This window comes from Thunnus maccoyii, chromosome 15 (genome assembly GCF_910596095.1).
Source record: "Thunnus maccoyii chromosome 15, fThuMac1.1, whole genome shotgun sequence".
Lineage (NCBI taxonomy): Eukaryota > Metazoa > Chordata > Actinopteri > Scombriformes > Scombridae > Thunnus > Thunnus maccoyii.
In genome coordinates, this window is record NC_056547.1 from 29,284,956 (window position 1) to 29,295,300 (window position 10,345).

Here is a 10,345-nt window from a genome sequence, read left to right on the forward strand (position 1 = left end):
ATGCAACTATCCGAATTCAGAATGGGGAAACAGGGAAATGATAGCAAGTCCCACAAATGGGTGACTGCTACAAGTTAGAGAAAATTTCCTTAAGTAAAGGTCTGAAACATCACAATGTCTAACTTGCATTATGATTCAGTGCCGTATATACTGAAGTAGGAAGTAGCCTAATAGATGTATCATCTGTATGTAGTCAACAACTGACTGTCAAATCAAATAAAGAAAGTAAAATTCAATAATATTTCAACAATATTTATTGTCAGTTTTCACATTGAACTGGAGGGATTATAAATAAGTACTCTAATAATAAACAAATGTTTTTTTCTCATTTCAAGTACAATAAGATCTGCCTTTAAAAATAAAATAAATAACAGAGAGCTTAAAAAAAGTGCCTCATTTTCAAATGTTCACACCCTGAAAAAGGCTTAAGTCGACACGTGTTGGTGTATTTTTAATCATTCTAGCCCACTGAAATAAAGGTATTTTATTTTTCAAACCTACTTTGAGTGCCTGGACCTGGATTTTTTATACCAATTATTTGGTCATAAGTCTTCTTCTCTTCTTAAAAAAAATGTTGCTTGAGTTTCCCTTTTTCTTCTTTTTTGTTAAGTCCATTTCACATCTTAACAGTCTCAACCAATTTTATAATACACATTCTCAACACATCTTAACAATGGGACAGCTTTAACACCTCATTCAGAGTATCATTATGTGAGATGATTTAAAATGCTTGGTCTGTGAGATTCCTGGGTTGGTAAACCAGTGCCATGAAGGCTAGAAAAGCTGAAATAGAAATGCTCTGTCAAAAATTAATAATTCTCAACAATTTACTGGCTATAGGTCCAGATAGGACAGCATCTGGGTCCAGACCACAGTCTGCCTATTAGTGTTTTATTATTGAAGTATTAGTGCCTATGTAATAATAATAATAATAATAATAATAATAATAATAATAATTCCTTCAGATACAATACCACAGTGGCTGAGACGTGTCAAACAAACTGCAGATGCAAAACCCTTTGCAAATTCGAAAAACACAAGCGTATTAACGGAAAACACAAATGCAAAAATTAAAACACAAATGCAAGAGCCACAACGGAAATGTGCAACAACAGATGGTGACAATGAAACCAGCCATCTATAAGTGCCGGCAGACTATTATTGCCTGCACATGTGGAAGAGGAAAGTTCTTGCATGTTTGGGAAGTAAGTGAAACGTTGTTCGCTAGCTAACTATGATTACTATCGCTATGTGATGATTGTCACAAATGAGCAAAGTTGTTCAATGTCTTCATATTTTCATATGTATGTACTCTGCCATCTAATGTTAGGCTATTATGAAGCTAGCTAGGCAGTAATGTTAGCATTACGTAATTTAACTCACGTTAGTCAATCTGGGGTCTATTCCAGAAAGCAGGTTCAACAAACTCTGAGTTGATGACTCCTGAGATAGGAAACTCCGAGTTTTCGGTTCCAGAACAGCTGATCAGAGTCAGTTCAATCAACTCTGAGTATGTTCACTCTGAGTTATGTGCATAAGTGATGAATGAAAAAAAAGCCATCATCAATGGAGCTCTGACACTATGATTGACCATGGCAATCCAGTGGATGTAGAGATATTAATGCATGTATATGCGGACAGTGCACATTTATCTTTAAAAAACAGAGCCTGAGTCAGAGCGGGAAAAGTGGCAACATGTTAACACAATAAAGTTGTATTCAGTGTCGTCCATTAATTCATCATTTACCACACTTACATTTCCTTAATGATGATAAAGTGGATTCTGACTGTGTATCAGGCTGTAGCTACATTATATTTTACATATATTTGTTCAGCTTTAATCTGAAGGGGACAAAACACAGGAGGCAGCAACTGAAGATGAAAAATATAAAGATTTAAACAATATATAGATCAAAGACATAGAGACATGACTGTAAGCTTACAGTCTGATCCAGTAATAATGTGTATGGTGATTTGTACTTGAAAAGGTGTCGAGGTTAAAATACAGTAGATTTTAAAATTTTAGACATGTAGTTGTATTTTGGCTCAACAGCATTCAGTGATGCTGCTCCTGTTCAGTCTTATTCAGACTGATATCTCCTGCAATCATTCAGAGTTTAAATCATTGTGCCTTAAGCAGCGTTAGTCCATGACTTTCAAAAGGGTCTGATCCTGCTCACGCAGAAATATTAACATATAATCGCCAATATTATAGATATGATGTTCCATCAGTGCGACCAATCAGTGAGTGATAGAGATAATTATTCATTGATCCCATGTGTCTAAAGCTTAGAATGATTTTTAGATTTAAACTGGTATTATACATTATGTGCAATAAACATTTCAGTGCAGGGGCTGCTCTAACAAACTCACAGCTGTCTTGTGCACAGAGTCACAGTTAACTATCACAGGGAACTATCTAAAGTTATCACATAAAAGTGATAACTTTAGATAGTTCTTGAGTAACAAACTAATATCCAACCAGAATTTTGATTCTGACATACAGTAAACCTCCGCTAATGAATGCACTGTGATATAGACTGAATGAATGAGGAAATGAAGCCTGTCTGACTCTGTAAGAGGCAGGAGACAGACAGAAACTCAGGGTTTGTTGAAGAAAACCTGCCAGCGAGCAGGTTAGCTTCACAGAGTTGGTTACCATGGTAACTGACGCAGCGGCACTGGAATGAGTTTTGAAGTGGGGGGACATCCCATCCATCCCATTTCTGAATAGGCAGAATATCGAGTTGTAACTGACCAGTCTGATAAGTGTAGAAGTGTGTGTGTGTGTGTGTGTGTGTGTGTGTGTGTGTGTGTGTGTGTGTGTTACAGTCCTTGATGTATGTGTGTTTGTGCTCAGAGTTTGTGCTCAGAGTTTGTGCTCTGGGAAAGAAGCTGTTCCTCAGTCTATTGGTGCGGGATCTGAACCATTTGCCGGACGGCAGTGGTTCAAACAGGAGCGTTCAGGGTGTGTGGTGAACCTGATAATGCTGCTAGTCTCTTTCCTCAGTCGACTGGCATAGATAGTATCCAGATTTGGGAGCTTCAATGTGCTGGGCCGCCTTCACCACACAATGCAGGTCCTTTCTCTCGGCAGCTGTGCAGCTGGCATACCACACAGCGGCACAGTTAGTCAGGATGCTCTCAATGGTGCTCCTGTAGAAATTTAGCAGCAGTTTCTGTGGGGGCTGGGCCTGTTTCAGCTTCTTGAGGAAGAAGAATCTTTGTTGCGCCTTTTTAACCAAGTCTGATGTGTTGGAGGACCATGTTAGCTGCTTTCACATATTGACTCTATGGAACTTTAGGTTTTACACGCATTCCACTGCTTCTCCATGTATCCACCTCCATGAGGGGGAGGTGGACTCCCTCCTTTGTTCTCCTGAATATTACCTTGCTGATCCCCTGACTTTTCATCTAGCTCCACCAGAATGTCAACTTTTTCACATATCCAGTGAAATACCTCAACACATTTTAGATGGGTTGGCACAAATTTTTGTACAGTCATTGTGCCATTTTTTGGTACAGAGAGACATGTCTCAAAACCTATGGGATGGATTGTCATGCAATTTGGTACACACATTCATGTTCTCCACAAGATGAATTGTAATCACTGTGGTGATCCTTTAACTTTTCACCTAGCACTATCGTCAGCTAAACTAAGATGGCAACCATGGCTGCTAGAGTGCCTGTGGACTCTTAAGTCCCTTTCAAACATGTAGTATATCCCTGAAATGTTCAGGACCATTTCCTACATGGGGTCATGTGTGATTGGGAGCAGAGATCAATATTCAGGGATGTCTGTACCACCAATTTCCCACCTCAAGATTAATAATATTTCAGGGAAAATTCAGTACAGTTCTGTTGTGAATGAAAGGAGTAACAATGCAGGAACAAGCACGTAAAGGGTTACGTCCGTCTAACGAAAGATGCTTTCATGTGGAGCAAGCAAACAAATCACAAGACTCTGCTGATGACATAATTGACTCTGCGACTTGTTTATGGTTGCCTTGCCAATGCATTTGCGGGTGATTTGTCTCGTAAACTTGTTGAACATTAAATACATTACCAGAACATTGGCACTGGACAAAAACAGCTCCTCGCCTGCCATGTTCCTGAAAATAATAAGAGACATCTTCTGCCGCACACATGTACATCCAGCCTTGCCCCAACTTCTTCTTCTTCTGTTGAGTTTTATGGCAATTGGCATCCATAAGTGTTGCATGACCGACATCTGCTGGTCTGTCCTTTGCCCCATCCATTCCAGCATTGCTATGGTATGTGTGAAAAAACACAAGATGGAAATGTTTCTGAATGCAGTTGCATTTGTGAATAGTGAAAATCACAAGTGGTGCCTGAAAGGTTATCCCAGTAATTTACCTTGAAATATGTGTGAAAGTGACTTTAATGTTGTTTAGCTTTTATTGTGACCTAAATATATTATACAGTCCCATGAATGACACTGTTAGAGTTTCTTCTAACCTATTGCTGTCGACCTTGCCTCATTGTCACTCACTGTCTACGGAGTTCTGTTTCAGGATCTGTTTCATTGTGCAGGGACTGACATGAAGACATTTCTATCAGCAGGCTAATTTGAGAAGTTGTGCCACACCCATGTGCTATTCTACAGTCTCACCACAGCCGGTTTATGCTGCAGACCTTAGCTCTGACCTCATTCAAACACACTACGTCAATAATATCTTCTGGGAACGTCAAAGGGCATATCTTAAATTATATGCACTGTTTCAGACAGCCTTTCCAACCATTTCTATGTGCCTGCAGTGACTTGTTTCATTTCTGCATTAAGTATGTGTCTGTCCTGAGCCTCCACAGCTGGTCCAAGAGGAGCTGACCGGATAGACGTTGGAACATAATGGCCTGGCTGCTCACCAAAAATAAAGGAGTTTGAATGAAAGGAAAGACGCTGTCGCAAAGACAGGAAACCAATCAGCCTGGAGGAAACACACTGCAATGTTATCCTTGTTCTTCACACAAAAGCAGGGGTAACACTGCAAAGTGTTTGGGTGTATATGTCTATATTATATTGTCATGCCACAGTTTAAGTCCTAAAGCAAAGGCAGATGTTAAAATCCTTTAAGAGACTTAAGTCTAGCAAACTACTACTGCTTGCCCAGTAAAGACAGCCACAGGTGCATGTAGTTTTTCTAGCTAGGATGGACCAGTATTAAACTTGTGGAACAGTCTTGACCCTTTTGAAAGTCATGGACTAACGCTGCTTAAGGCACAATGGTTTAAACTCTGAATGATTGCAGGAGATATCAGTCTGAACAAGACTGAACAGTTTAAAATCAAGCTGCAGTAGCAGCTCTACAAGCTACAATGTTAATTTCCCCCACAATAAATATGAGATGGACGGTACAAATATTCTTAGAGACTTACCAGTGCTGGAGAATTTGTTCTTAGTGTGGTCACAAAAGGGGTTCATCACTTTGGAAGCATGAATGTGATCAGAAAATTGTGTGCCAATCAAACTGATTAAGTGTTAATGTTTATCTTAACAGTCATACAGTGCTCTCTCACCAGCTGCCTCTAATGCCAAATCACTTAACAGTTCCACCTCAATGGCTGGCTTCACTTGGCTCAGTATTACCTGATGGCCAACTGTTACCTTGGTATGTCAGGGCCTTCAGGCATTATGGTGACACTAGTAGAAAGGCCAGGGAAGGTCACTAGGAATCATCCACTGGAGAATGGTTTTCCACACTGAACTGAAATGCGGCCAGCAGTTGTTTAGATATCTCTAGACCAAAATGAGTCAAGAAGTACTCTAAAAAAAATCACCTCATGTCTCAGTAATGTTGTGGTCATTTAATGTAGCACATGTACTGATAAATCTGGTGACTTTTTTGTTTGTTTACCTTTGTTACCCTTTAATGTGTATATCGCATGAATGTGTCTTAATAATACATTAGCAGATGTCTTCCTGTTCAGCCTGGATGAGGTCTAGACACAACACAACTAGACACAGCCTCCGGGGGAGTTTGTTATACAACCTTCCAGTTTCAAGCACAGCCACAGCCAACTACCACTGCCTAGGGGAAGATTGGAGTGTGTGTGTTGGAGTGTGTGTGTGTTAGAGAGGGAAAGAGAAACAGAGGTTGTCAGCCTGAGCATGCCAGCATACATGCTGGTACAGCACAAGTTAAGGTGAGATGAGGAAAAACACTGAGCACCACGGAATTAAAAAATCCTCTGCTGTCAAAACAAATTGTCCTTTTGGGCTTGGTTGGCTGACACACGCCGTCTCTACAGGTCCCACCCAGGCTGTGATGATTGCAGGGGACAGGACTTGCCCCGGCAGTGTTGGCTGCCTGTGAAGGTCATGCAGAAGACACCACCGGAGTATAAATCAGGTCAAAACCTCCAATCGCAGCCTGCAGGAGAGCATGTGGTTAGTGGAACACAGCAGGCAGTTGGAAATGAGATTGGCCTCACTCTGATGTGTGAAAACAAGCTCAAATGTAAACCCTCAGACACTGCAGCCATATACTGTATGAGGGAAGTATTAGACTTTAAAGTTACCTGCTCCAAAAGTGTCTGTCTATGGAGGCCAAAAGCAGCTGTGCAAATAATGTTTTTAAGGCAGTAAGCACCAGAAAACAGCCTTGCCCTTGATTACAGCCCACAAATTATTGTGTAAATATTGTACACACAGGGTTGCAATGAAATACTTTCTGAGTACCTACCAAGGAAGAAGTTATAAAGAATAAAGAGGTAAGCAATTTTAATTTTGGAGGGACCCATAAATAAATGAGATTCTAAGTATTTGTTTAACTACCTGTTACATATTAAAAGTCCAAAAGGCCTAGTCTAACTTCTTTCACATTAGATATGTCATAAAAGTAGCCAAACTAGGTGTGGCATTTTCACTTGGTAAAAAAAGGAGCACCTGGAATTTCTTATACCTGCCTTTAAAAAAGTTAGCAAAAATATAGAATAAAATGAATGTCTTTATTGAGTTAGGCATGACACAGTTAGCTCTAGCATCAGTTTGGATTGTAAGATGGATTCAACACTGGATCCCAAAACTACATTACTATTCCCAGTATTCCATTATCATTTTAAAAGCATACACATAACTATTTTATGGTCACATAGAAATAAACCCCTTTTCCTGGGCTTAGCATAAGTCTTGTCTCTAAGCAGCAAAAATAATGTACATTATATTTATGATGTCTTGAAATGAACATGTGATATCAACAGACAGCCCAAAGGGGGTTGAACGAGTGTAACTGGACTTGGTTGTTGATACTTGAAGACTTTTCACCTCTCATCCAAGGGGCTTTTTCAGTTCTAACTGACTGGTGGAGTCCCAGGTATTGAACCTGTTTAACCTGTGGGGATATTATCAAGGTTATTGATACCACTTGGTTCGTAAGTGCTCCTCGCCTCCTTCACTCCTGTTTCAAAGCCTCTGTCCTCCCCATCCAAAATATGTATGTTGTTGTCCTCGAAAGAGTGCACCTTATCTTTCAGGTGTAGGTAAACTGCTGAGTCTTTACCTGAGGAGTTGGTCCTCCTGTGTTGGGTTAGGGTTAGGGTTAACAAGCTTTAAGTGTATCCTTCAGATGTTTGTGCTCATTCTCTTGGGCCTGGGGACTTGTTGGTACATTATCAGCTCAGTGGTGCAGAGTTCTGATAACTTCTAGTTCCAGTGGGTGCATATGGGAGTATGAAAGGACAGCCAGGAAAATTGCAGACTACAGAAACCACCTAGAGTTTAACCTGAGATGCCTACAACACAAAGTCATACTTCTACGGTGAAAGGCCACAGAGCTTGAATGATCCTAAAGATGGCGCAGAGCCAGCTACTGAATAAAAGAGTGAGACAGGTCCATTTCACAATTGAAGGTTTGAATAAAGAGGCTGACTGCCTACTTCAGAAATTGAAATTGCATCTGCCTAGTGCAGTCTTGGAAAAGGTCACTGATTTTATTGAGAAGGCATAACTATCTCAACACGCCAAAAGCAAGGAAAGACAAACAAGGAAATTCCAAAACCTACAGTCCCTAGCCAGCAACACTAGAAAAGCAGAAGACCTTACCTGGAGGCAAAAGAAAGATAATTCCACACTGGATGAAACATACGACAGATGGGTGAAGAGCCTGCCAGACAGGGAACTCAGCCAGTCAGAGCAAAGTGTCCTAGCCAAAGGATTAAACTTTGCCATCACACCACAGCATTTACCAATAATTGACCTCATCACAGCAACAGAATCAGCCATACATATATTACCATCCTAGGTAATCCTTGGTTGATAACACTTCTCACCATATTCAAAACTCCATGGACTTTGTGAACAAGGTTTGAGGATTGAAACTGGACCCAGATGAAACCATGGTGTCCTATGATGTGACCTCATTGTTTACATGCATTTCAACAATGGAGGTAGTGGAAACCATAAGGAAATGACTGCTACATGACAACACCCTTAATAGAACCAACCTTAGCCCAGACCAGATTTGCAAACTGCTGGACCTCTGTCTGTTGGGCTCACCAGTATCTCCCATTGTGGCCAACCTCTTCATGGAAAGCAGAGCCCTGAACTCCTTCAGCACTGAGCAACTGATTTAGATATGTGGGCAACACATCGGTCAAAATTAAAACCCAGGAAGTGCAAGCCTTCACAGAACACATTAAGTAAGTGGACTGTAACATCAAGTTCACACGAGAGGATGTCAGGAACAGCAGCTTGGCCTTTTTGGATTGCGCTGTACACACTGAAGAGGACAGGAGCCTCCACATTGGGCTATACAGGAAACCCACACACACAGACCAATACTTACTCTTTGACTCTCACCACCCACTAGATCATAAGCTAGGAGTTATCAGAGCCCTGCACCACTGACCTGATAATGTGCCAACACATGCCCAAGCCCAATAGAAGGAACATAAACACCTGAAGGATGCACTTAAAGCTTGTGGATACCCTAACTGGATGTTTGTGAAAACAGCCATAAGATCCAGGAAGAACATCAACACTGCAGGTGGTGAAGAAAAGAAGAATAAATGCAACAACATCATCATTCCATACGTGTCTGGAGTATCTGAGAAACTCAGGAGGATTTTCAACAAACACTACACCCCTGTGTTTTTCAAACCCAGCAACACACTAAGACTGGTCCATCCAAAAAACTCCACACCCAAACACAAGAAAAGCTATCTAGTGTTGTCAGTCCAGTGCAGTGAGGAGTGCATAGACTTGCATATCGGGGAAACTAAACAACCATTAATCAAATTCATGGCTCAACAAAGGAAGGCCAACTCCTCAGGTAAAGATTCAGCAGTTTACCTACACCTGAAAGATACTCTTTCGAGGACAACAGAGTACATATTTTGGATGGGGAGGACAGATAGTTTGAAACGGGAGTGAGGAAGGCTATCTACATCAAAGTAGAGACGCCTCCCTCAACAGAGGAGGAGGTCTACGACACCACTTATCCCCCACCCACAATGCTATCCTTTCATCCCTTCCCAGGAGACTTAATAACCATTCACATTTGGTCTCATGTGACATCTCCAACAACTGTCATTTACACTTGACTTCAGGTGACGCCAACAACTCTTAACAACTGTAATTACAACAGCCAGGAGCACTAACAACCCAAGTAGTATCAGTGACCTTGATGACAACCCCACAGAGGTTAGACTCCCCTCCAGTCAGTCAGAACTGAAGAAGCTGCTTGGATGAGCGAAACATCTTCAAGTATCTACAACCAAGTCCAGTTACCCTCGATTCAACTCTCTTTGGATAACCATGACCTGGATGACTGAGAATCTTCATAGACAAATCTTTCGATAACAGATAACATCTCCTTTTAACATCTATTTAACATTGATGTTTTTAATGTGGTTGTTCCACTTTTAATTGTTATTATTGTTAATTGATTGCTGTATGTTGTTCTTTTTAACTGTAAAGTGTGTTGGGACCATGCTGCATGGTGATTCTGCACTTTAAATAAAATTGAATTGAACTGAATTGAATTGAACAGGCTTCAACAATATATAACAGTAACAAAATATATGACCACCACTTCCCTGTTTCAAGGTAATGAGATCATTAAGAAATTATTATGAGATAATGATTTGATATCTGCAGACATTAAAACATTTGTACAGCAGCAATCACAGCAGCTTTTGGCCTCCACAGACTTCACCTGTGATATGAGAGAGATGTTATAGTTAGATCTATTGTTTTTTTTATATTAACATCATATTAACTCTGTTGGATGTGAGAGGGTTGCTATTACCGTCAACTCTAGACCTTGCAGCCTCATTTAGATCATTGTTTTGATTCAACAGCCCACACAAACCTTTCGTAAGGAAA